The sequence below is a fragment of the Maniola jurtina genome, chromosome 3 (genome assembly GCF_905333055.1).
Source record: "Maniola jurtina chromosome 3, ilManJurt1.1, whole genome shotgun sequence".
NCBI classification, from domain to species: Eukaryota; Metazoa; Arthropoda; class Insecta; order Lepidoptera; family Nymphalidae; genus Maniola; species Maniola jurtina.
Genome location: NC_060031.1, coordinates 15,867,853 through 15,894,042, shown reverse-complemented (window position 1 = coordinate 15,894,042; position 26,190 = coordinate 15,867,853). Strand labels below are relative to the sequence as shown.

At 37.1% G+C, this 26,190-nt stretch overlaps 1 protein-coding gene across 1 annotated transcript in view; it reads left to right on the top strand.

Moving 5' to 3' along the window:
• The window catches only part of LOC123880728 (protein tiptop-like), a 381,041-nt gene that overhangs the window by 200,947 nt on the left and 153,904 nt on the right, over positions 1-26,190 (top strand). The window lies entirely within an intron of this gene.

The window sequence follows — 26,190 nt, the reverse complement described above, 5'->3', positions numbered from 1 at the left end:
CCTTAATTACTCGCATTGACTCCCAAGTTTGAGGACTTTGGGGAATTTTGAGGTGTTTGATAACTCAAAGTCAAATCAGTATCTTTTTATCAAACGTCAAAACACGCGCTTAGTATTTGAGCTTCTACAAAATACTGGCATGTGACGTCACAATAATTTGATGTGCTTTTTAGTTTAATCGATAATAATTTAAAATGATCTTTACACTTTAAAGTAACAAAGGACGTGGATTTTACGTATTTTGGAAGATCCTCTATTATTTAATCACTGAGAAATAATTTATTTTTCTGTTTTCTTCCTTCTGTGTCGTTCGTTTACATGTATCTTCTATCTATCTATCTATTTTAGACATATGCAAATACCGTATTAGATAGATCGGGAATGTCTACACTCATACACTAATCCTGCATTGTATGGCGGGATCAATTTGGCCCCAAGTTTAATTTGAAAACTTTCCAGCGCCAGTGATTTCGGGTGACGCTTGAGGGTTGTCGCGCACTATGCATTGCTTACTTAGACCTCACATGTCTTGTATTTCAATCATCTACTAGATGTTATAGCATACTAGAATATAATTATTTACATTAAAATAGAATACATAATAGAATTTAATTTACTTTAAGAGGGGTCTCTCCGTCACTCGCTCCATACAAACGTAGTTCGTCTCTCATTGGAATACGAACCAATCATACTCAATGGAATTTTGTAGAAACGTTCCGGGAAATAATATCCATGTCTGCGGTTTTCCAGATTTCCGTTTTAATAGTCGGTTTCAAAGTTACGCGGTCTTAAAAATTCACATACAAATCTTTGAGCCCCTGTTATTTTAAAACTACATATTTTTAGATATTAGTTTTTAGAATATGTCTGCAAAATTTCATGGACTTTGGTTGCTTAATATTCAATGAAATTGGGGCTATGATTGTATGGAGTAAGTCACGGAGAAGGCCCTGTTAATAATTTATTTATTGAACTTATACATTCACGGGTTTCATTGAATTCACGGGTTGAAGTTTTTTTTTTTCAGGAATTTGTTGGTCCGCCCCTTGAATAACCCCTAGTTGTAATCCATGCCAATGCGATCAACGTCCTTGAAGTTGGAATAACTAGTGGGTGTACACCCTGGGCAGAGTTGTCCCCGTTTGACCGTCTGTCCCCGGTCATAATGAGCTGCATTTCCGTGCTCCAGGGGTTCTTGTTCGTTTTTCCTGGTAACTTTGGCCGGCGCGCGCCGCTCACCCCGTCGTGTTAACTTTCCAAATGTTTTCTTGCACGTCATGGTTTATAGTGTTGATGTTGTTATTTTGTTCAAAGTATACTCCATAACGGCGTTCTTTTTAATAGTCCTATATTTTTTTTATGAAAATCAATTTCAACCCTGTAGGAAGTCTTTGATTTTCCGAGACCGAAGAACGGGACATGAAAAGTAACAAACAGACTTTCGCATTAGTAATTTTAGTATGACTATTTAACCCCCGACCCAAAAGGAAGGGTGTTATAAGTTTGACGTATGTATCTGTGTATCTGTCTGTGGCATCGTAGCTCCTAAACTAATGAACCGATTTTAATTTAGTTTTTTGTTTGAAAGGTGGCTTGATCGAGTGTTCTTAGCTATAATCTAAGAAATCGAATCAGCCGTTTGAAAGTTATCAGCTCTTTTCTAGTTACTGTAAACCTTCACTTGTCGGGGGTGTTATAAATTTTTAATTTACACTTGTTACATTACTGAAAATTGTGGCTGAAAGCAAGTGGTGTATGCTTTTGTGTGTGCAAGGCATAGGTATAACAGCATCATGCTGAGTTGGGACCTTTCTTTTACGGGTTGTGCCATACATGACACAGTTTATTCCGGCACTTCTGATTGATTAGAGGCGCCGAGATAACCTGGGTACAACTGGTGATGTCATATCACCAGTTGTACCTGGGTAGGTACACAATTTTCAATTTTCAAAGAATAACTTGTTTCTTTCTATTACAAAGTGAACTCACAATTTCCAAAAATATAAACAAACATCTTTCAAATAGTCATTTAAAAGTCACAAAGCAGATTAGCAGAAAGTCTATTTTGGAAATAATTGGTCCGTAATAGACATATCCGAAGACTCACTTAGCGAGACAAGTGGAAACAACGTAACGTGGTATTTCTCGACGAAGTTTGGCTAAATTTTTAACTCTTTGGACTGTGACATATAAGACATATTGCTAAGCAGCCGTCCGGTCTGTTTTGCCTCCTTTTTCCCGTTTCAAAGGCATTTTCGGGGGCTATTTTTAAACTGCCTTGCTATTCTCTGAAATGGTCTGTTTGTCGGGCCAATACATATATGCAGTTGACACTTACATCGCTATGACAGTGTTATAAACGTGTTTGTGTCGAGAATCATTTACATCTTACATCTGTTTTCACTGTCGAGTGCATAGTCCACGGCGGATTGGCAGGTTTATGGAGAATTCTCATATATACCAGTTTTTTCACGTTATTTTCTTTCACCGTTTTAGCAAAAGATATTTGCTTCAAAGTTAAAACGCATCTAAACTCTGAAAAGTACGATGTAGGACGTCACAAACAATCTCAATTCCAAACATAACCGCTCTCAAATCTCACAAACATATCACTAACATTAGCCATAAATGTCGTCCCAGGTAAAGGCGTGTTATTGGCTAAACAGATCCCACCTGGTGCCTCTCCCACAAATCGAATTCCGTATGAATATACCCTTTAATTAAAAGCTATAAAAAGCGTCGTTGACCCTACCAAAAGCACCCCCGCAAAATAAGTAACTTCCCAAAGACATAACCCGAAATTGGATTACAGAGCGAACGGGGTCTCACCGTCACTCCCTCATAAATATTTTAAAAACTCAGCCCGGCAAAACTATCCGTATCACCGACCGCTTAACCCTGTATCTGCTTCGTGGGGCACTTTCGACCCCGGCGGTATTAGACGGGCAGGTACTACCAATATTCGTTGAATCGCTGGATCCTATCACGGTATTGCAAAGAAATCAAATTAGATATACAATAAGCTCGGATGTGGGCCGATTTACATATGTATTCGTGCTATTTGGCCGGTTGATACGGGATTGCGGCGGGTAACAATATTGCTTGTGTTTACACCGAGTGTCTTGACTTGTTTAAAGACTTGACGTTGACGGCGATTGCCTTTTTGCTCTGGCGTGTTATTGGACACGCGAGCTATGGGACTCGGTGAGTGATAATACTGAGTTTATTAAAAAAAATGTTGATTAATAAAATAATTACTTACTTAAATAAATATTCTTTTATTTGTGACCGTAACGCAAACACAGTATGCAGTACAAAACAGAAACATAACATACAAACACTTCTCCACAATGTCTTCAATGGCAGTATCTGGCAATCCGCATTTGACCAGCATAATAGACTATGGCCGAAACCCTTCTCATTTTGAGAGAAGACCCATCAGTAATGAGTAGAGATTGGGTTGATAATGAGTTCATCTCCTACAAAATAAAATGATCTTCATATCGTATAATATCCCTTCTCATATGTAATAATTATTCACAATACTTAAGTTTGATTCTTTTACATAATATACCAAATAATACACATATAACATATATATTACGATACAATAGTAACTAGTTTCCTTATCAATTCGAGTCCACACCCCCGAGCTAATTTTGCAAAAAAAAAAACTGCCTCTATAGGACCTAGAATAGACTACCCTTTTGATAGATTAGTAAATTGCACCATTGCACTGTCTATTATCAATACCAATAAAACGAACATAAAACAGAGTTATTTCCTAACAATATCACAAAAAATCAACTTACGAACAGTAACATAAAAGCAATATCGAAAAAACCTTAAAAATGTACCTTTCAAATGGCAATCCCCTGTTATATGTATCGTCCACGCAAATCCGGCTGGCGTTAAATAAACCATAACTACGGTGTTCGTAACTGGCCCCAATAAAAAGTTGGCACTCCATAAAATAAAATTCGATCACGGGCCTGGGAGGCGTTATAAAATTTCCGCACGCTCGCGGGGGTTAAATATCTGTGCAGTGTGTACCTACTTACGGGGTAACACGTGTGCAATAAATAAATAAATTGATTTTTAATTGCCGCTTTTATTTATAAAAACTATTATTATACTATTATATATTTGTTATATAACTATTATGTTCACTTTCATTAAGTATGTAATTAAAATAAAATAAAAAAATATCCTTGAGATTATAGAGATAATAATATTGAGACAAAAATATTGAGTTTTCTTATTGGCGAAATTAGTTATTAAGTTTTATATACTTACCTATAATAAGAGCCTGTTTCACAATCTCCAGATAAACTAATTCTCTAGCAAATAAATTTGACGTTATGACAGTTTTTGTATTGGGAATCTGTCAAAGTGTCAAATTTATGAACAACAAAGAAATTGGGAGAGGTAATTTTATTTTGATCATCATCATCATCATCTCCACCTCAGCAGGGGCCTCCTCGGGAAACTAAAGGACTTAGAGTTTAGACTATAGTCCTAATCTTAGTTTGAACGCATTCTCTAATTTCCAGAACCTTTCTTCTATCAAAAATAACTTTTACCGGATAAAAAAGGGTTGTGACGTAAAGATAGTTAAACTTACGACTGTCAAACAAACGCTAGTCGTGGTCGCACGTCTGCACTCCCCAAGGAGTGAGGAGGCGCGGTCGGACAGGACACTATCTTTCAGTGCGACATTCCGGCGCGATATTAAATCCACTCCATTCTATAAAGAATTCCAATGGACTGGCCCGGCCCCTCGTCCCCGCGAAACAAAGGACACTAAATAATCTTCATCTGCTACCTATTTTGCGGTCACCTACGGGACCTTTGACTTGTATCGGTTTTCACGTTTGCGTATGAAATAGTTTCAATTTGACTTAAATCACTATTTACATTAAATTCTATTCACTAATATGAATGGAATTTGATGTAAGTAAATATTTATTATAATGTTTGATTTATTTTTGATTTCTTATTGTTACAGGTAAGTGGAAAGCTGTTTGGACTAAAATAAAAACCGGCCAAGTGCGAGTCATACTCGTGCACTGAGGGTTCCGTACTCGGGTATTTTTTCCAACATTTTGCACGATAAATCAAAAAGTGCTATAAGTAAAAATTAATAAAAATCTGTTTAAGAATGTACAGGTAAAGTCCTTTCATATTAATCCCACTTAGTATAATTATCTTACTTTGAAAATTGAAACACATTTTTTTTATGATATAACCACAAATTCACGGTTTTCAGATTTTATTCCTTTACTTGTGCTATAAGACCCACCTGCCTGCCAAATCTCATGATTCTAGGTCAACGGGAAGTACCCTATAGGTTTTCTTGACAGAAACCACGGACGGACGGATGTATGGACGGACGGACAGACAGACAACGAAGTGATCCTATAAGGGTTCCGTTTTTCCTTTTGAGGTACGGAAGCCTAATAATAGATAGTCAGTGAATAGTATTTCGCTTATACAATAGATGAAAATCGTCAACATCGAATAAAAGTCTCAATAATATTTCCACATTACTATTTTTTAATTAAGCGCACGTCACCACCTAGGTGAGCCCATTAAACCCCCGCCTTAGCCCGGCCGGGGATTGCCAATCATCCCGGGATCACGGGATCTCCCCATTCGGATAATAAGTGCATTTTTGTGAATATTCACGCGCTTCTCTTGTTGAAAATATGATTGTGGCTCCTCGCAATTCTCACTATTGTGAACGATGGAATAATATTTTAACCATTTTCTAATGGGATTTTAAATCAGCTTTTTATTCAAACTTTTAATAGGTAAATAAGTAAATAATGATAAATAATGGTTTATTCGCTGAAATTTGTTAATACGCTTATAAACTGAGCTATATATTTTTAGTGGTTTCTAATTTTTTAGCTGGCAATCACTTATATGATTTTATTGTCCTATGTTGATAATTAAGACTATCAATAGTAAAATGTACCAAAAAGATGCGAATGGACTGAGAAATCAGCCGCATTATTATCCCAAAAATCTTCATCGTCATAATATATGCTTAATGAAAAGGGGAAAACGACCCTCAACAATGACAATGACGCAGAGAGAGAGACAGAGAAAGCGAGAAAGTGAGATGTAATAATATCAAGATTGCTCACCTTCGTTAATTAATGTAACTACGTGATAGTAGGTAGGTATAATAGTGTAAATTATTTCATTAGCACACATTCTGAAGAAAGCTACCACACTATTAAACCTGTATTTATTTCTGTATTTATTTATTCTTCGTTTCAGACTTATAAAAGCACTTACGAAAGTCAAGATCCTGCAACTTATTCAAAGCCTTTCTTCCTGCAGAGTTTTATTATCTAATATTACAGTCAAATATGAAAAACATTACTTACTATGATCGTTAAAAGTATTTATAAAACTGCATACACGTGTAGAAAAATAATCTACGATCATTTAACGAAGATAAAGTTTCCCCGTTACATCACGTTGGTCGAAGTCGATGTCTGTCTCCATCAAACTGCATCCCCTCCCCTATTAGTTAAAATAAATACATTCGACCGCCATTATCAATCCGACGTCCACCGGCCACCGTCCACACGTCGGGGGGACGTCTCCATCCCTTCATCCCGTCTTCACACAGATCAATGCCCCACCTGCACTTTTAATTCTCGAGACAGCCCGTCCTGTCTGTCTTTGAGTTGTGTCATTGTCGTTTTAGAAATCGTTGTCTCTATTAATTTGCTTTTTACCCGACTTCTCCAAAGCCAAAAGGAAGCGTTATGATTTTAGCAGTCTATATAATATGTATGTAGGTTTGTATTCATTTGTGTTTATGTAGCGGCTAAGTGTCAGGGCCGATTTTGATGAATGAAATGCCAATTAATTCGTTATTATGGTCCGGGTGGCATAGATTACATTTCCTTCAGTTGTTAGACAGTTCCTCCAGACTGTTACATCCAAAAAAGCGGGGGGGGGGGGGGGGGGCCCAAAAATTTTTTTTCTTTTGTATCGAGTGGGATATCAAATGACGGAAGAAATTCTGAGTTGTAAAACTTCCATAGATTCACATCTCTATCCCATACATCTCAGACACACATAAACATACACAAGCAAAACACAGCGATACTAAAGCAGATAGAACTATAATTCCTGAATCGGGCGACTGGTCACAAATTAGTGAAGCACTCGTTCCTACTCGACCCGTCTCCACATCCGGCCCGGTCGGGGTGACCACGCTGCTATTTGCCGAGAGACTATATCACTTGTTTCAACATGTTCCAACCTGAAAATCGAAACCACGATTTGTCTATGGTAGAGTTATTTCAGGTATATTAACACTGTTAAATTTGAATAAAGGATTTTAGATAACCAAGTAGTTAGTACTAGTAATAGATAGTACCTAATTTGAATAAATGACTTTGACTTAGAGTTCAAATTGACTTTTAAAATCCACATTGGATTTAGAGAGATTGTTTCGTAAATTTTCAATTTCGCACCTTGAAAATTATCTTTATTCAAGCTACCACATAAGCAGAATATACATTCAACTGTAAAAACTGTTTGTTTGAATGTTAAATTAAAAAGAACTTTTAAAATGAGTTATACGCCAGTAGCACTTTACTTTCGGTAGAAAAAATATTGTCGATTCATACTACTAACAATTAACATATCAACGTGCAGCTCAAACCGCTAGACATTCTTAGTTTTAGAGTTTTCTTGCAGGTTTTCATTTTGTCCATAACGTACAATCCTTCTACGACAGGTTTGTTAGGAATTTAACCCAAGCGAAGCCGGGCTGGGTTGGCTAGTTTCATAAAATAATGTTTTACTTTTAGTATTTGTGTGAGATCTAAAGAAAAACTGATATATCTCAAAATGATACAAAAACAAATTTCGTCCTGGATAAACAAAACGTGTGGTCACCACATCTGGACACGTCCCGACCGGACCTCGCCCGTCTTGCAGCGTTTGACTGAGCGAAATCACTCAAAAGTTTTAATGCCGCTTCCGTGGGGAGTCCCTCCCACCCCAGCCTCCCCCGTGTCCTCCGCCGCTGCGCTACGTGTGAACTTCTACGTGTACCGTATTGAAGATGCACTTGTTTTGAAATGACTTACTTACATTATGAAATGAAATGAAATGAAATGATGAAATGAAATGATTTAAGTATTTATTTTGCGAATTTATTATGGCTATATTACATTTGTAATTTTTGAAAATCACTCAATAGTTTTAATGGCGCTTCCGTGTGAAGTCCCTGCAAGTCTCCCCTGTGTCCTTAATGTACTTTATTGAAGATGCACTTGTTTTTAAATGACTTACATTATGGGTTATGTTGGTCAGTTTATCAATTAGGTAATTTTTGGAAATCACTCAAAAGTTTTAATGCCGCTTCCGTGGGGAGTCCCTCCCACCCCAGCCTCCCCCGTGTCCTCCGCCGCTGCGCTACGTGTGAACTTCAACGTAACCGTATTGAAGATGCACTTGTTTTGGCTATATTACTTGTGTAATTTTTGAAAATCACTCAAAAGCTTCCGTGAGAAGCCTTAGTACGTTATTTTTATGTTCGTCTTTTGTTGTTCTCGAGACACGAAGCAAGATTTCACAGTTTGAAAATTATTTACATTTTAATCCTACTTAATTTATAAAAAAATGGAATAAAAATAGCTTTATTTTCCAATCTTATAGTTATAGCACAATCGTGAAATTGTGGTTATAGTATATGTAAGTATATTTATCCTTTTATTCTTAATATTCTTATTAGTGATTCAAAATAACACATCAAAAACTAAATATTCAAATCTTTGATTTATATTCATCAATCATAATTATTACTTTTTAGTTTTGAATGATGTACTTATTAATTTAATTTTACCTTAATAAAATCTCCGCAAAAGCCATCTTATTTTTTTATCACTCATTGCCACCTACCTATTGTTTCGACAAATACATTTTTCAAATGAAAATTATTTCAATGGAGTGTTACAAAAAAATAAAAAAAAAATGTGGTGATTTTTGACAATTGTTTAGAAACCTGGCATTAGGGCAGGAACAAGACGTCCCGTGACGTCATTGAGATAACGTCAAAAGGGTTGGGGTCCGAATGAAAAAATGTCCGTTATCAGTAGCCCTCGGTGAATATAGCTCCCGTGATAAGACTGATGAGAAAGTATTGTCCCAATTGAGTCGTCTATACTGTTACATGCTACCTGAAAAAAAAATTGAAAGAGAAAAATTACCATCAATTTTTTTTTATTGTAAGGCTGCCTATGTAATACTCGGCAAGCGGTGCAGTGCCTCTTGAGTGACTCACGTACTACCATTTATGTTGACAGTACTATAAGAGAAACCTTCACGCAAGTGCCAATAACAACAGTACAAAATATCTACTCAATCGGATGAACTATGTGCGAATGCATAGGTAACCAACAAACACTCCAAAATCAATAGGTAATAGGTAATAGGCAGAGGTATAGCGTATATCCATTAGCCTATTAGTATGACTAGTCGTACGAAAGAACTCAAAAGCTTTTTTCGTTTGGCTATATTGCCGAACTGCCAAAAAAATATAAGGAAAAATATTGGTCGTACTTAAGAAAACGTGACAAAATATGGTCTTTATAAAAAAATTACTACGCTATTATCTTTATATTTTATTTTATATCCATGCATGCATGATGAAGATGGTGCACAGTAAAATAAAATATAAATACACGACTGTCACCATCTAAGGAGAATTTAAATCAACCCATAATCGATTTACGTCTATCATAACGAAAATTATGATAAGCATAAAAAGAAAACAGCAATAAATACGACAGAGTCGTAGATTTATCGAGTCAATCCGGTCAGCGGGTCTGTTAAGTGGCATTTCGAGTAACCTTTGATTTCCCAAAAGAATGTCTACGTCTAGAATCGAATAAGTTTGTAAAACTTGGACGTGGGCGATGAAGGGTTGCCAGACAGAACATAATGCTTCACTTTATTAGTTATATAACATTATTTTGTTGTTAAATTGTTTTGTTTTGCACTTTAGAGCTATTTGTTGACATGCTTATTTCAACGACATTTAATATGAGACGTCTCACATCGTATAAGTTTATAAAAAATTGGACATGGGCGATGAAGGGTTGGCACTTTGACAGTAAGAACATACCTAACTTTCACTTTAATGGTTATATAACATTATTTTGTTGTTAAATACTTTTTTCACTCTATAGCTTAGCTACCTAATTTTGAAGGAGTACGTAAAGATATTTGATATTTGATATTTGATATGTCTAAAATTGGATGAGAGTTTATGAAACTTGGACGTGGGCAATGAAGGGTTAGCACTTTGGCAAAAATAACATAATGCTTTACTTTAATATGTATGTAATTATATAACATTACATTGTTGGTAAATAGTTTTGTTTAAGTACTATAGAACTATATTTTGAAAGGGATAAGTACGTCTAAAATTGAATAAGAGTTAATTATAAAACTTAGACGAGTGAATTGAAACGCTGAGTTTTAATAGAACAGACACAATGCTTTATTTAAATCCATAATCTATTAAGCGGTGATAGTTTATTAGTAGGTTTTATTGATGATTATGATGAACTTTTGTAAATAGCGTCTGTTTCTCAAAATATTAATCGATCCAATAAAGCGACGTTTGTTTACTTAAAAATACAGTAACATTCGTGTCTACAAATAAGTATTTTGTATCCCCAATCATTCTCAGTTAGCACAACACGAAGAATCCGCAACAAATCAGGCTGCAGCTGCCAGTGACGGACAGACGGACGCGCGCTCCCTTTGACTCGTCTTAAATTATGTTCGGGACGTGATCACCCCCGCCGGGGGGAGGGGGATATTTACTTTGCGACACTCCGATATACCGGCTACATCTAAGTTAGACACTTTCATGTAGTGCATACTAGGTATTGCTTTGTTTCAAATCTGTACGGCATTCATTACAAAAGGGTGAAAATACTACACTAATATCATTCACTTACATTTATTACTAAAAGCCTCAATAACTCAACGGTTGAGGAGCGGACTGAATGTCGAAAGGTCGGCGGTTCAAACTCCACCCTTTGCACTATTGTCGTACCCACTCTTAGCACAAGCTTTACGCTTAATTGGAAGGGAAAGGAGAATATTAGTCATGGTTAGCATTGGCTAGTATTCTTAAAAAAAAAAACTAGATGATGCACGCGACTCCGACCCGACATGGATGTAGGTTTTTTAAAAATGCAGTGGAAACCCTTCGACTTTCCGGGATAAAAATTTGCCTATGCCCGGGACGCAAGCTACCTCTGAATCAAATTTCATATAAATCGGTTAAACGGATGGGCCTTTAAGAATCCCGGGGGAATTCTTTGATTTTCCGGGATAAATAGTAGCTCATGCCCGTCCCCGGGATGTAAACTGACTCTGTACCCAATTTCAACAAAATCAGTTAAACCGTTGGACCGTGAAAAGCAGACAGACAGAAAGAGATACACACTTTCGCATTTATAAAATTAGCCCGCATTTAGCAATCCATCATCATGATCAACCCATCACCGGCCCACAACTGAGGACGGGTCTCTCAGAATGAGAAAGCTTTGAGCCATAGTCCACCACGCTGGCCAAATATGTTTTGGCAGATTTTATACACCTTTAGGGCATTAAGAAGAACTCTCAAGCACGCTGGTTTCCTCACGATATTTTCCTCCACCGTTAAAGTGATTGCTTAAACGCACATACTTAACTCCGAAAAGTTAGAGGTGCATGCCCGGAATCGAATCTCCGAACCCTGGAATACCAACGTCTCAATCACTATTCAACCCCCGTTGAATAGCTTGTTTTGAACAATGAACGGACATTATTCAAAACAAACCATTCTGTAATATGTTTAGATAAATAGAATACTAGCCACTTACATATTCATATATGCAAATCATTCGTAAAAACTTGACAGCCCCAAAATGATACATGTTAATCGTAAACAAGATGAAATAACTCGTTCTGTAGAACATTTTGGTGACGGATCATTAGCCACTTGTTTCGCTACTTGCCGATCAATAATTTAACTACTTAATTGGTAACAAGTGTAAATTAAAAATTCATAACAGCCCCGACAAGTGAAGGTTACACAAACTGGAAAAGAGCTGATAACTTTCAAACGGCTGAACCGATTTTCTTGGATTATAGCTATAGCTAAGAACACTCTCGATCAAGCCACCTTTCAAACAAAAAGAAAACTAAATTAAAATCGGTTCGTTAGTTTACGAGCTACGATGCCACTGACAGATACACAAACACACAGATACACACCTCAAACTTGTAACACCCCTCTTTTTGGGTCGGGGGTTAAAAATAAGTAAATGTACGATGATATTATCTTCAGTGCAACGTCTTCGATTTAAATAGGTACCGTTAGTAGGAAATAGGAATCATAACATTGGAATGAATGATGGAGCAATGCGACGGGCAGGGTATGACATTGCGCGATTGGTATTCAGTCACTGTCTCGTAATTTACGATGGCTACATCAATATTTTTATTGACTCCATAATTCACCGGGTGTCACATAATTCATCCGTCCGTATAAGACGGGTTGGAACTCCCAAGGATTTTTGGGTAAACACGTTTGTGAGGTCCGTGTGATAGAATCACGTTATGTGCTTTGTTGATTTTCTTTGTCTGATGACTAATTCTGTAAAAATTTATAACACACCCGACAAGTGAAGGTTACAGTAACTAGAAAAGAGCTGATAACTTTCAAACGGCTGAACCGATTTTCTTAGATTATAGCTAAGAACACTCTCGATCAAGCCACCTTTCAAATAAAAACTAAATTAAAATCAGTTCATTAGCTTAGGAGCTAAGATGCCACAGATAGATACACAGATAAACACGTGACACTTATAAGTTATAACACACCCTCTTTTTGGGTCGGGGGTTAAAAATAATCTAAATAGGTATACAAAGGACTAACTGAATCTACCAACGCAGCGCACAGTTTAAACTATGGGATGGCAGCTATTATGTCAAAAAAGGATTTTTCAAAATTCAACACCTTAGGGGTGAAATAGGGGTTTGAAACTTGTGTAGTCCACGCGGACGAAGTCGCAAACATCTAGTAGGGTTATAAGATCCTCGGACTGAAGTTGTATAAAGACACTAGATAAGCTAGATTCCAAACTTCAGACTCCATTACCATAGTAAATGTGCCCGATTTATAACTCATTCGAATTCGCTGGCGTGGTTCAATTATTATAAATATGGCGGCTATGTGGGTCAGACGAGTGCGCTGGGCGGTGCAAGGGGGGTTGGTACCCCCCAGGTCTCACCCGTCAATCGATTGTCAAGGAGTGCAGTGGATCGGGCGGACGGTATACTCACGAGGAAGTTGCTAAAGCTGGATGCATTTACGTATAAAAGTAGGTGTATTGGTGGTGGGCATGTTGGGGGTTGTTCCTACTTTGTGTTGTTTTGTTTCTAATCTCTTTGCTTTAGAAGCTATTAGTTTTCAGAGCATTATTTAACGGATTGTTAATTAAATTATGAGGAACTTTCTGAACTTGACTCGCGCTAGGATAAATTTTGGAATTGACTTGATTTTTTCTGGATTTGCGCAGGTATATTTAACTAGAAAGATTTAAGATAGATTTTTTTTCACACTAATGTTATAAAGGCGAAAGTTTGTATGTGTGTGTGTGTGTGTATGTTTGTTACTCCTTTACGCAAAAACTACTGGACGGATTTGGCTGAAATTCAGAATGGAGATAGATAATATCCCGGATTAGCACATAGGCTACTTTTTATCCCGGAAAACCAAAGAGTTCCCACGGGATTTCGAAAAACCTAAATCCACGCGGACGAAGTCGCGGGCGTCAGCTAGTATTTAAATAAATTTTTACAAGTATTTTACAAGTACTTAGCTACTTTTGAGTCGTGAAATGCATTACCTACCGTTGGCTCGGAATGCCGTAGGCTTTGTTCCACTTTATGTTGTTTTGTTTGTGATCTCTTTGTTTTAGAAGCTATATAGGAATTTGTTTAAGGTCATTATTAAATCGGTGTTTAATTAAATTTTGACGAACGATTTACGCTAGCGTCTATTCTAGAATTTGTTTATGGATTTGTTCTGGTCTAGTCAGTTTAGATGGTTATACTTTGATCGTAAAGAATTAGGAACAACTACAGGTTTGTAGTGAACATGATGGGGATTGCTTCTGTCTTGTGTTGTTATGTTTTTAATTTCTTGGTTTTAGAAGCTACATATTTGATCTCTATGTTTTAGAAGCTCCTTTTTTGTTTTTAGTGTATTTTACTTTGAACATATAAGAGTTTATAGTTGTATGTGTACCTATGTACCTATCTAGTGCTTATATAATTTGTTTGTCCGTACGTTGTGGGTACATTTAAGTCAAGAGTTCTAGGCAAGCGCGCTCTACCTTAGGCTGAATCATCACTTGTCAGCAGGTCTGATTGCAGCCAAGCCCTAGTCTATAAATAAAAAAATTGCGGCCTGGTTGCTAGATTATTATAGAACGTACGAACATACTATTTAATTGTCGAAATCGCTAATGCGAGCAATGACTGTGAAACGTATAAATGGTGAATTCAAACCCCGCCGATCACGAAACAAATTCTTATAGCGAGAGATACAATAAATCCTCTTACCTAATCCTCGCCCGAAAATATTCGTCTCGAGTGCGACAGCATCCATCATCGTCCGCTTAACGAGTGGTCCAGCTGTTGTGTATGGGATTGATAGAGCTATAAACTATATTTATAGTTCGCTGGGACACTGCGAGAATAGTTCGTGAAGACTCTCCCGGATTACGGAAATGATTGGATGGATCTGGTACTGAGATATCGCTGCGTGTATGAAGAACTAGCTGATGCCCGCGACTTCGTCCGCGTGGATTTCCGGGATAAAAGTGGCCTATGTGCTAATATAGGATATTATCTATCTCCATTTCAAACAGCCAAATCTGTTCAGTAGTTTTTGCGTGAAAGAGTAACAAACATACACACACACATACAGACAAACTCACAAACTTTCACCTTTATAATATTAGTGTGATTTAGCCGCTTTCGAAGTCAATACTTGACTGGAGATAGTTCACCGACTGGGTGCCCCGTTATGACTGATTTTTTTCCAAACATATGCAAATTGTGGAATCAACTTCCATCGGCGGTGTTCCCACTAGATTACAACATGGGGTTATTCAAAGGTCGGACCAGCAAATTCCTGGAACCTGAAAGGGGTAGTGGAAGTGGTACCTCTTGTGCTGCAAATGTTCATGGGCGGTGGTAATCACTTAATACCTGGTGATCCGCCTGCTCATTTGCCCGCTGTTTTCAGTTTAAAAAAAAAGAAGATGGAACGTTGAACGTCTGATAACTTAAAATTAAAAAAACCCCCGACTCAAAAACCTCTATAAGAAAACTAGAAAAGAGCTGATAACTTTCAAACGGCTGAACAGATTTTCTTCGATTATAGCTAAGAACACTCTCGATCAAGCCACTTTTCAAACAATTAAACTGAATTAAAATCGGTTCATTGGCACAGACAGATACACAGATACACACGTCAAACTTATAACACCCCTCTTTTTGGGTCGGGGGTTAAAAAGGAGACTTTGGTATACCGTATCCGTGCTTCCCGGTCCTCATTCACGTGACGAGCGATAATGTCGTAAACAGAAGCTCACCCACACGGGCGACTCCAATAAAACACACGTTATTGTCATCAAACGACTGCCGAGTGCCGACCTCCTCCGATCCTACTTCATTCTGTTCCTATGAGTCTTCAACGTGGCTCACCATTTTGTAATCGTAATCTGTTTAATAGTTTTGCTACTTCAAAGATTTTGCAGTTTTGAAACTTATCCATTGCGTGTGTTTAACCCCTGACCCAAAAAGAGGGGTGTTATAAGTTTTACGTGTGTAGGTATCGGTGTATCTGTCTGTGGCATCGTAGCTCCTAAACTAATGAACCGATTTTAATTTAGTTTTTTTTGTTTGAAAGTTGGCTTGATCGAGAGTGTTCTTAGCTATAATCCAAGAAAATCGCTTCAGCCGTTTGAAAGTTATCAGCTCTTTTCTAGTTACTGTAACCTTCACTTGTCGGGGATAATTACACGTGTTAATTTACACGTGTTATTATATAGTTGAAGGAAAAGGGTCACAGTGATGGTCATGTTTATAAGTTTTAAATCCGGATTCTAAAAGTAATACAAATAAATCATAAAGGATTTAGAAACTTTAGAAATGACAAATTTTCAGGTCACCGCTAATTGTGTGACACATGATATACCGTAGTCCCTATTTCTAGAACAATAAATGTCATATAGTGTTATAATTTATATTTCTGCGGTTCTGAATGTTGCTATCTATTATTATTGTAGGTAAAAACCACTGATATACAGATCCCAAGATATTATGACGTCGGTAGAAGAGGAAGATCGTGGCTTAGGAAGATCCGAGAATGGACTGGGCTGGGATAGTCAACGTTTCCGTTTCGCGAGAAACCGGAAACTGTATGACGGATTGGAGGTATCCATAGTGGAAAGACACGTGAGGTTTTCAATAACCTAAAACGTTATACTCCTTAGGTAATTAGGGACTAATTTACTAACTAGGTAACTAGTAAAATCGATAAAGATATCCAAAAAAACAAAATTTGCAAAAAAAAATCATCGTCTGACCCCTTTTCTTACTAGGTATAGGTTATACTGTTTTGATTTTACTAGAACATAATGTTGTCTAGATTATGATTTAGAGCATCACTTTAGACTTTTTTAAGGCTACAAATTTCAGGTACCTAGCTATTGAGTAAATTGTTTTAGAATAATAAACGGTCGCTGAGTGGATTTAAATTAGATATTTATTCATGAAAAAACTTTAAAGTATATATTGTACTTAGCTATAACTTTAAAATATTTTGGTTTTATATAATATAATATGCACCTACGAAAAGCATAAAATATTAAAAATATACGATGAAATTATAGGAATATTTAATTGTTTATGAGTCTTAAAGAGTAGTGTATCTTTGATTTATTATATCAGTATGAAAAAGTTGTAAAATCTGTGAGCGCGGAAGACGTAAAGGCAAGATATGACATATATCATGGATATACATCGAGCTGGAGACGAAAAAAGAAGCCGCGGAGACGGTGACGCCCATGATTTATATAGTAAACACATAAATCCGACTTCTGTCAGATGTAAGGGTTGGAACACATGGGCGACGGACGTGGGACTGGAATAGAGGCAAGACTGTTTTAGTCAGTTCAAAATTATTGTTTTTATAAAAGGTTAAATAGTTAATTTACTTATATATCTATTGGCATGCTAGTTCGCCATGATACTATATGTAGTGGTTAAAAGTAAGACGTCCATCTTCTACTTGGAAATTTAGGGGTTCGATCCTGAAACTTCTAACTTTTTGGAGTTACGAGTATGAGTGTTTTAAGCAATTTAATATGACTTATTCAACGGTGAAGGAAAACATCGCGAGGAAACCTGCATTCTCAAAGGTTTACGTAGTCTGCAAATCCGCACTTGGGCAGCGTGACGGGATCAAAATGTAAAAAATGTAAAAAAAATCCGAACTTTGTCGTCATTTTGCTCCGTGATTTGTAATAGTCTATATTTTTAAGTAAGGTAGCAAGTGTTACATTATAAGAATCTTTTTGCATGATTTTTTCACACCTAGCACAAGCTTTACGCTTAGTTGGAGAGGAAAGTTGAATATAAGTCACTATGAAAAACTTGGCTAATATTCTTTTTAAAAAAAATTGTTCATCTTAAGTTCAAAGTGTCAGATATTACTTGAATCCGTCAAAGACAAGTCACCGTTCGCATCTCTCCGTCACCCGAAGCTCTCCGCCCGCTTAAAACTTGGCACGGCGTTGGGGGGTGCGTGCAAATATGACAAATTTATGTAAAGCGGGGCCCCTTTGTGCGCGGCAAGGCAGCGGGAAATTAGTGCTCATTTTGTCTGATGTTTATGAGTGCTGGAGCTCTGTGCGCTTCAAAAATACGATAATGGTCCGCCGCGGTTGGTTTCGTCTGCTCGCGTATCGATTGTCAGGTTTGGCGGGTGCTGTGTAGGACTGCTTTGTTCGTTATTCGAGTTGCGAGTTCTTGAATGTTTGGAATCTAGCATAGAATCGCAGATAAACAATAGATGTTTATCTGTGTTGACTTACTTCTATGGGGTATGCCGTATGAAAGGATAGACTAAGTTTTATCTTGAAAAATCAAAAAGTTCCCACGGGATTTTTAAATACAATAAATTTTAAAGCTAGTTTGTTAATTATTTTGGCCTTCAATTTATCCACAACGGAGCAAAGAATCGACGTGATTTTTTGAGATCTAGAAACTGACATGGCTTCTTTTTATACCGGATAATCAAAGAATTCCCATGGGGTTTTAAGTACTGAAAACCACGCAGGTGAACTCGTAGGCATCATCTAATATTTTAAAGTCATAATCATAGTATTTAACCATAGTTTGAAACGTATTTAAACGGGAATAAAAGTGGACTTCATCCATCTAAGATATTCCAAAATATACAAAAAACAAGTTAATAAAATGTTGACAACACCTGATAAATAATAAATAAATTGATGCAAATGGTGATAAAGTTTGGAGTGCGAATTCACTTGTTCCGCAAATCTGTCGGCAGGTCGCTCGTCGGGGGTGATTGATTATGCGCAGTTCCAGAGGTCGCCCGCTAAGTGACGGGGACGAGCGAAGAGTCACTTCTGAAAAAATGTTCAACAGATATGACTTTTGGTACTGATTTTTCCATTATTTATAGAAAAAAAAGACAAAAGTTTTGCGGTCATTAAAAAAAAATTAGTTTTGACTAAAAATTATTATCCATTATGAATTACTAGCTGATACCCGCGACTTCGTTCGCGTGGATGTAGGTTTTTGAAATTCCCGTGGGAACTCTTTGATTTTCCGGGATAAAAAGTAGCCTATGTGCTAATCCAAGGTATAATCTATCTCCGTTCTAAATTTCAGCCCAATCCGTCCAGTAGTTTTTGCGTGAAGGAGTAATAAACATACACACACACACACACACACACACACACACACACATACAAACTTTGTCCTTTATAATATTAGTGTGATTTATTAGTAGGTCTGCACTTTATTAAAAAATGTTAAAGTTAAAAATACGTTTAATTCATAGTCATTTTATCAAAAAGATGCTAAAATCAAACTTATTAGTAGATAAGTAATATGTTGAAAAATAAAAAATTCAGCACAACTGAACAGTCGCGCTTTTATCGGTTAAAATAAATAAAGGCCTGAATAGTGACAGGGATTACTTTTGAGAGATTCTCAAAAACCTGAATCCACACGGACAAAGTCGTGGCCATCAGCTAGTCTAATAATATACCTACTGTTCTAAGTAACTATGACAGGATTTGCCTACTCCTACTGAGGTGAGTGTACTAGCTACACATAATGCCAGAGAGTTTATCAAAGTATTATAATCTTGATTCACAATCCACCCCCCAACCCCTATCGCCTGCTCGACGCACATAACCGAAGATCACGTCACAACCATTCCTAAGCTCCCAAGCAAACGGAAAAGGAATAATTTCTTTATAAATTATTGCTAGCGAGAATTGAACTGATATCCTTCAAAGGCGGGCGGGGTGGTGCGCGGGCAGGGCGTGCGAGGGGGGTGATTTATTGGGCCATAAAGTATTATAATTAAAAGCTGGGGTGAAACTATACGGTGGACGGAACTCCGGGCCGTTTGCGGGCCGCGAACGCTAAGCTACTGGGGTATACATGGCGACCTGGGATTGGAACTATTGAAGGATATTATTATTCAATTCAATTCAATTCATTTATTTAACGGACAACAAGATCCATTATTAGTGTTAGTAACAATAAAAACTTAAAAACTATGTTAAAAACTTAAGTTTGCACTGGAAAGCGCAGCGTCAGAAGACCCCTCCACTAGGTGGGCAGAGGACATCAAACGAGTCGTAGGGAGCCGCTGGATTCAGGCGGCGCAAGACCGTGGCGTGTGGAACAGTAGACGTTTATCGGTTGATCATGATGATGTTCTTACTATTGAAGTATATTTTTAATCCATGTTTCAAAATATAGGTATAAAGGGTTAAGGGTGAAAGTTTGGTAGGAATCGGAGAATTAGGTACTTAGGTACTTAACTAAAAATCAGTACCTATTGTTAATATTTTTGTTTAAAACTTTATGTTTCCGTTAATAGAAATAAATGAAAACATTAAGTTTGAAGTAAAATGTTATATTATTCTATTTTAAAATACCTATAGTGCACAACAGACAGGTTGATATGGCAACCGGGGTAGGGACGTCCTGCACACCCGCACGGCCCCCGATTGCCATCTCAACCTGTCTTAATAAAAAGCTGTCTTAATAATCTCAAGCTTAATAAAAAACTATTTTTTCATTGACACTTCAATTTTAGCTCAGATTGTTAGTAGGGTAACCAAACCATGTCAATAAATGTTTGTCGATTTCAGGACAGTTTGATATGGTAGCATAGCCACTACTAACTAATGAAACTCTAAATCAAATTAATGATTATCTTTAATGCAACTAACCACGGCCGAAGCGTCCCACCAGACCAGGTCAGAAATCAAAAAAATATAAAATTCCCAACCCCTGTTGGGAACGGAACCCGAGACATCCCAGGAGGCCGTCAAAAAAACCGTTATGAACTAATTTTAAATTTTGTATGTATTAAAGTAAGGTAGTTGTAAAATAAATAATTGAACGTGTCCGTTATTAAATACCATGTCGCCGTCCGTACAAGAAGCAGCGCGGCGTCGTCGTCCCGTTTTTATACGCCTTTGGTTTTTACACAGCATCGTCCCGGAACGATAAATCGCTTGGTGGCACGGCTTTGCCGGTAAAATGGTAACTAGCCACGGCCGAAGCCTCCCACCAGATCAGAACAGAAATTAAGAAATTATAAAATTCTAAACCCCTGTTGGCAACTGAACCCGAGACATCCAATAATAAGATCACAGCGCCAGGGGGGCCGTCAAAAAAACCGTTATGAACTAATTTTATTTTTATATCTATTAAAGTAAGGTAGTTGTAAAATAATTGAACGTGTCCGTTATTAAATACCATGTCGCCGTCCGTACAAGAAGCGGCGCGGCGTCGTCCCGTCTGCGTGACAAACGCTCTGTTTATTAAAGTCAAAACATAATACGGGACTGGCGTAAATCATGCGCCGCCAGGGGGCGCCACCCACCCCCCGCACGTCCACTAATTTTCAGAAAATGGTCACCCCAGAAGTTCTGCTTCACAGTTCACGGTATCTGCAGTGGGTTGCGATCTTTTCTTTTATGCTGTACTTTAATTAGGTAAAGGTTCTACCTAATTGTATAATATTGCTTTTTCTATTCAGATACAGTACTTGACTGCAATCTCACCGGGTGGTAAGTGATGATGCAAACCTGGTAAGAGTATGGAGTTTAATAGAAACCCATACCCCTCTGGTTTCTACACGGCTTTGCCGTTGTTCAATGAATTATTGCAGTTTTGGAGATTTGGAGAGTGACTCTCTAGAGAGTGCTCTACTTTTTAAAAAAATCAAAGAAAATCAAAGATTTTTTAAAACACAAATCCATGCGAGTAGTCGCGTATATTATACCTGGTAACAATGTTATTTTTATTATTCACAGTTTAATAAGTAAGAAAAATTTCGCAAACGCAAAAAATACCAATTATTGAATGTTAGTGAATGGTGCGTTGTGAACATCCGACCTCATCAGGGCCTTTTCATTGATCTCCGAGGCCTCGGGGCAGGTGAGTGGGCGGGGGTCTAACGAGCCCCGTGTAACTCGTTTAATAACTTACTTACTTTTCAAATATATTTTTGTGGAGTCGAGTTCGGGAATCGTGGTTCCGTAGAATTTAAAAAGATGTCTTTTTTAATTTTTTATCGTGACTTCGTCTGTAAGGTAGGTTGATTGACAATTGACATGTTTGTTGCAACAATTTATATGAGTTAAAAAGTAGTTAAAAAAACATATTATGTCGCGATTTGGTTTGCATTGATTTCCCATGGGAATTTTAATTTTCCGGGATAAAAAGAAACCTATATTATCCGTCTCCAAGATGCACGCTATCTCCGTACCATTCGTGAAAAGCTAGCAGACAGACATACCAACAGACCGTAATATCTGGACTATCATTATGGATTTTGTTTTTTGGGTTAAAGTCGTAGAGTGATAACTTTTCATCCAAATTATTTGTGGTTTGCCTTATTCAGCCACTGACTGTATTTAATAAAGAGTCCATCGAATCAGATTTAGTTTTTACGTTGGGTTTTTTTAAATATTTGACTACGGGCTCTCAAAAACTACAAGCTTCTTGAAAAGGTATTCTACTCTGTTAAAATAACATAGACAACAGATTTTAAGCTTTTGAGTTAGTTATAAAAATGATATAGAATACATAAAAAGTTTTTGACACCAAAAAACTTTTGGTATAAAAATCAAAAAAAAAATTTAATACTAAAAATTAACCTCTCCATTTTCGAAGTCGATTAAAAGGTACATTATCGGCCTCAAGCGAATTGGGGGACTCATTAAAATATCCGTAGATTCACGGGGCGAAATTAAATTCTGTCATAAGCGCAACAACAAATCATATTTATTTACACCTAAAAATACCTCGGGTGGCCATTACCGCTCGAAAACGCGGACCTCGCGGACCGCTGAGGAGATTAGGCAAGGAGGGACATTAAAGTGAAATTATTTATTTAGGGCCGGCTAGATTACATTACTCCATACACATAAATAACGAAAACAATAAGAGCTATTCTAATAAATTATCTTTTTATTGCCGGATTGTGAAAATTTTAGACACTTATCCGGGGGGGCCGGGGGTGGGTTTTTGTTCCAATTATTTATGGCGGTTGAGACGCGGGGGATTTTGAATTCGTCGGCGCGTCTGTGTCGCTCCTTTCTTGTAGAGAGTTCCTTTTTTTAATTAAAACTTTCGTGTAGGTTAATTAATGGCCGCTTAATAATGGGATGGATATCTTTATTCGGGCGGCTTTTTGACGGACCTAAATGCGTATTACGATTTATGTGCGAGCTTGATTCTTCTCAATCTCTTTGAATACTTTTTTTCACATTAGAATGTAACATCTGTCGGTTTTATATACTTTTATCGATGGCAGGTGTATGCTTGACTGTACTATTAAATCATAGTATAGTTTCTATACTAAAAACATGCTAACCTTGCAATATGTAAGACTCAATTCTCACGCATTCAGATTCTAATTAGATTAATATGGAAAATCATTTATATCTGGTACGGGTACAGATCCATAACTTCATACTTGAATTCAACACAGAAATCCAAACTTAAATTTTCACTGCCCATCCGTTTAAAATATGATTTCATGAAATGGTCAGAGGTAGCTGGAGATGGACAAAGGCTACTTTTTAATAAATTGAGTTCCAAAGAGTTTATTATTAAATCACAAGATTTTATATCCACACGAACGAAGTCGTAAGCATCATCTAGTATATTCATATTTAGCGTTTAAAGAATCGTGAGTGATATCCATCATAAATATAGTGACGTTGTTTTAAAACACTAAATCCATAACCAAAACTATTTCAAAAATGTATTCGTAAAAGCAACAAAAGAGCATCTAGAAATCCTTTATTTGAGAACTCCATAAAACCTGGAGCTAGTCTGTTGTTAGTAAACATGTCCCCATGAATCAAACATTGCAAGACGAATGCAATCCGACGCGTCCCACCCCATTGTCCGACCGCCGCCGTGCCACAAATCAATCAGGAAAAAAGTCCAAAAACCGAAGCCGAAGCACTAAATGTCCTTCAAACCAATACGGCACAAGAATACCTCTCCATGAATAATCTAATAAATAATCTTTTGAAATGTAATTTATTAGCCACGGCATTACCGGACGGAAGGCTTCTAAGAGCGGGATAGATAGATTTTACTCCGAGGAGTAGGAGGAAGATGGGAATAATGTCGTCCGTCATAAATAACATCGAGCAAAAACAATGGACAATGGATTGTGGTGCCGAGATACGTCTTCTTTAGGGCTTCCCCCTCTAAAGTGGGGGGGAGATAGGTGGCACATTCAAATGGGGACAAGACAGTCCTGACTCAACGCGTGCGCAACGCAGTATCGACGATATTTGAATAAAGAAACTGATTTTTTTTATGTTGCATGCAAACAGAATTATTTACTAAGACAACCAACGTTTAGGTAATGTTACTCGTAGTTTTATACGAAACTTAACAACATAAATGCTCAGGATTTCGTCTCAATATACCTAATTTCACCAAAACCAGTTAATCTGATGGGATTTTAAAAATCCGATTATGATTTTCTGGCATAATAGCTTCTGTCAGTCTCCAAAATGCAAGCTATCAAGTTGTAAAAACTCTTTTGCATTTATAATATTAGTTGGATGAAAATACGATCGCTAAATTAAAAAAAAATGAATTTGAGGGAACTTGAGAAATTTTTCGGATCCATATTATGAAACTAGTTTATGCCTGCGACTTTGTCCGCTTGAACTGCATAAATTTCATCCCCCTATTTCACCCCCTTAGAGGTTGAATTTTCAAAAATCTTTTCTTAGCGGACGTTTACTATCTGCCTACTAAATTCCAGCCAGATCCGTCGAGTGGTTTAGGCTGTACGTGGATGATCAGTCAGTCAGTCAACTTTTTCTTTCATATATTTAGATAAGAATTTAGGAGCTTAAACTACTGGGTCTAGAAATTTGAGATTTTCCCTAATGTAGACTCCAAATAGAGAGAATTTTTATAAATAGCTTCTAAGCGCAGTTAAGGGAGACTCAGGTAGTTCGTAATATAAAAGCACTGTCCATACAAATTGGCTGGCAACATTCGTTATTTAATTAGAAACAACATTTTATTAGCATTTTACAAGCCCCAATATACCTACCTAAGAAAACTACGCGATTTCGAAGAGTTTCAAATACAAGCTGATCAGTATTCACTCATGAATACCGGCAGGACACCCACAATCTAAAGTCTAAACTAAACCCATTGCGCTCGCGCAGCTGTCAAGTGCAATTAAAGATGGCGCTACCGTCGACTAATTGACTTTTCATGTCCCGCATACGAACTACCTGCGCGTGGACACCCACCTTGTTTTGTGTTTAATTATTTATTATTTACTGTAGTAGTGTTATGGCTTTTACTATTAGTCGTATGAAAGTAAACTATATCTACCCTAGTAATAATGTGTTTTTATAACTGAAAGGAGTATAATTTTTGCGACGAGACATAAGGTTCCAACCAGAATGTAAAGGTTTCTTCCAAAATTCTAGTTAGAAGATTAGAGGTACTATTCCTAGTAGAATTACATATCTGATCTAATCTCTATGCATTATGCAATATTTACCGTAATTATTCTTTGCCACTTAGAACGAAAAGGTTTTAGGCCATAATCCACCACGCTAGCCAAGTCTGGATTGGGCAGATTTCACACACCTTTCATAACATTATGGAGAACTCTCAGGCATGCAGGTTTCCTTACTATGTATTAAAGTATATCATATTTTTTAATTTAGAGAAGAGATTTATGTTTCGGAGTGAGTCGGCCTATTTCACCTACCTTTGCCTATCTTAGTTTTTACAAAAATATTCTTGGGTGGTACTGTATAATTTTTCAGACCTATTAAAAATCAACATGCTCTAAAATACCTATATAATATTTTCTACCCACGAAAAATGCTAAATTTTACACATGACAATGAATTTTTAGGAAAACAAATCAGAATCCATTGCCACTGCCACTAAAGCGCGCCTGGTAAAAGCCGTAAGTGTAGCCAAATCAGGAGGAATTTCCTCCTGATTTGGAAACATGAAACATCTAGGATTTAATACTTATTTATACATGGTTGTACCCAATCCAGTTTTACGAGCGTAAGATCCTCTTAGCTGAGGAATGTGAAGCGAGGTGATATTTTAAATCGTCACGTTTTACACGTCGTAAAAACTAAATTTGAGCTGACCCAATATTTGAGGTAAACATTCGGTTCATGGGGGGAACAGATTTGTATTTTAACTTTGTGATAGATACGAGAAAATAAGTACCTATTTGTGTTACAGAACGGGCGGTTAATGTAGAGTTTGTGTGTA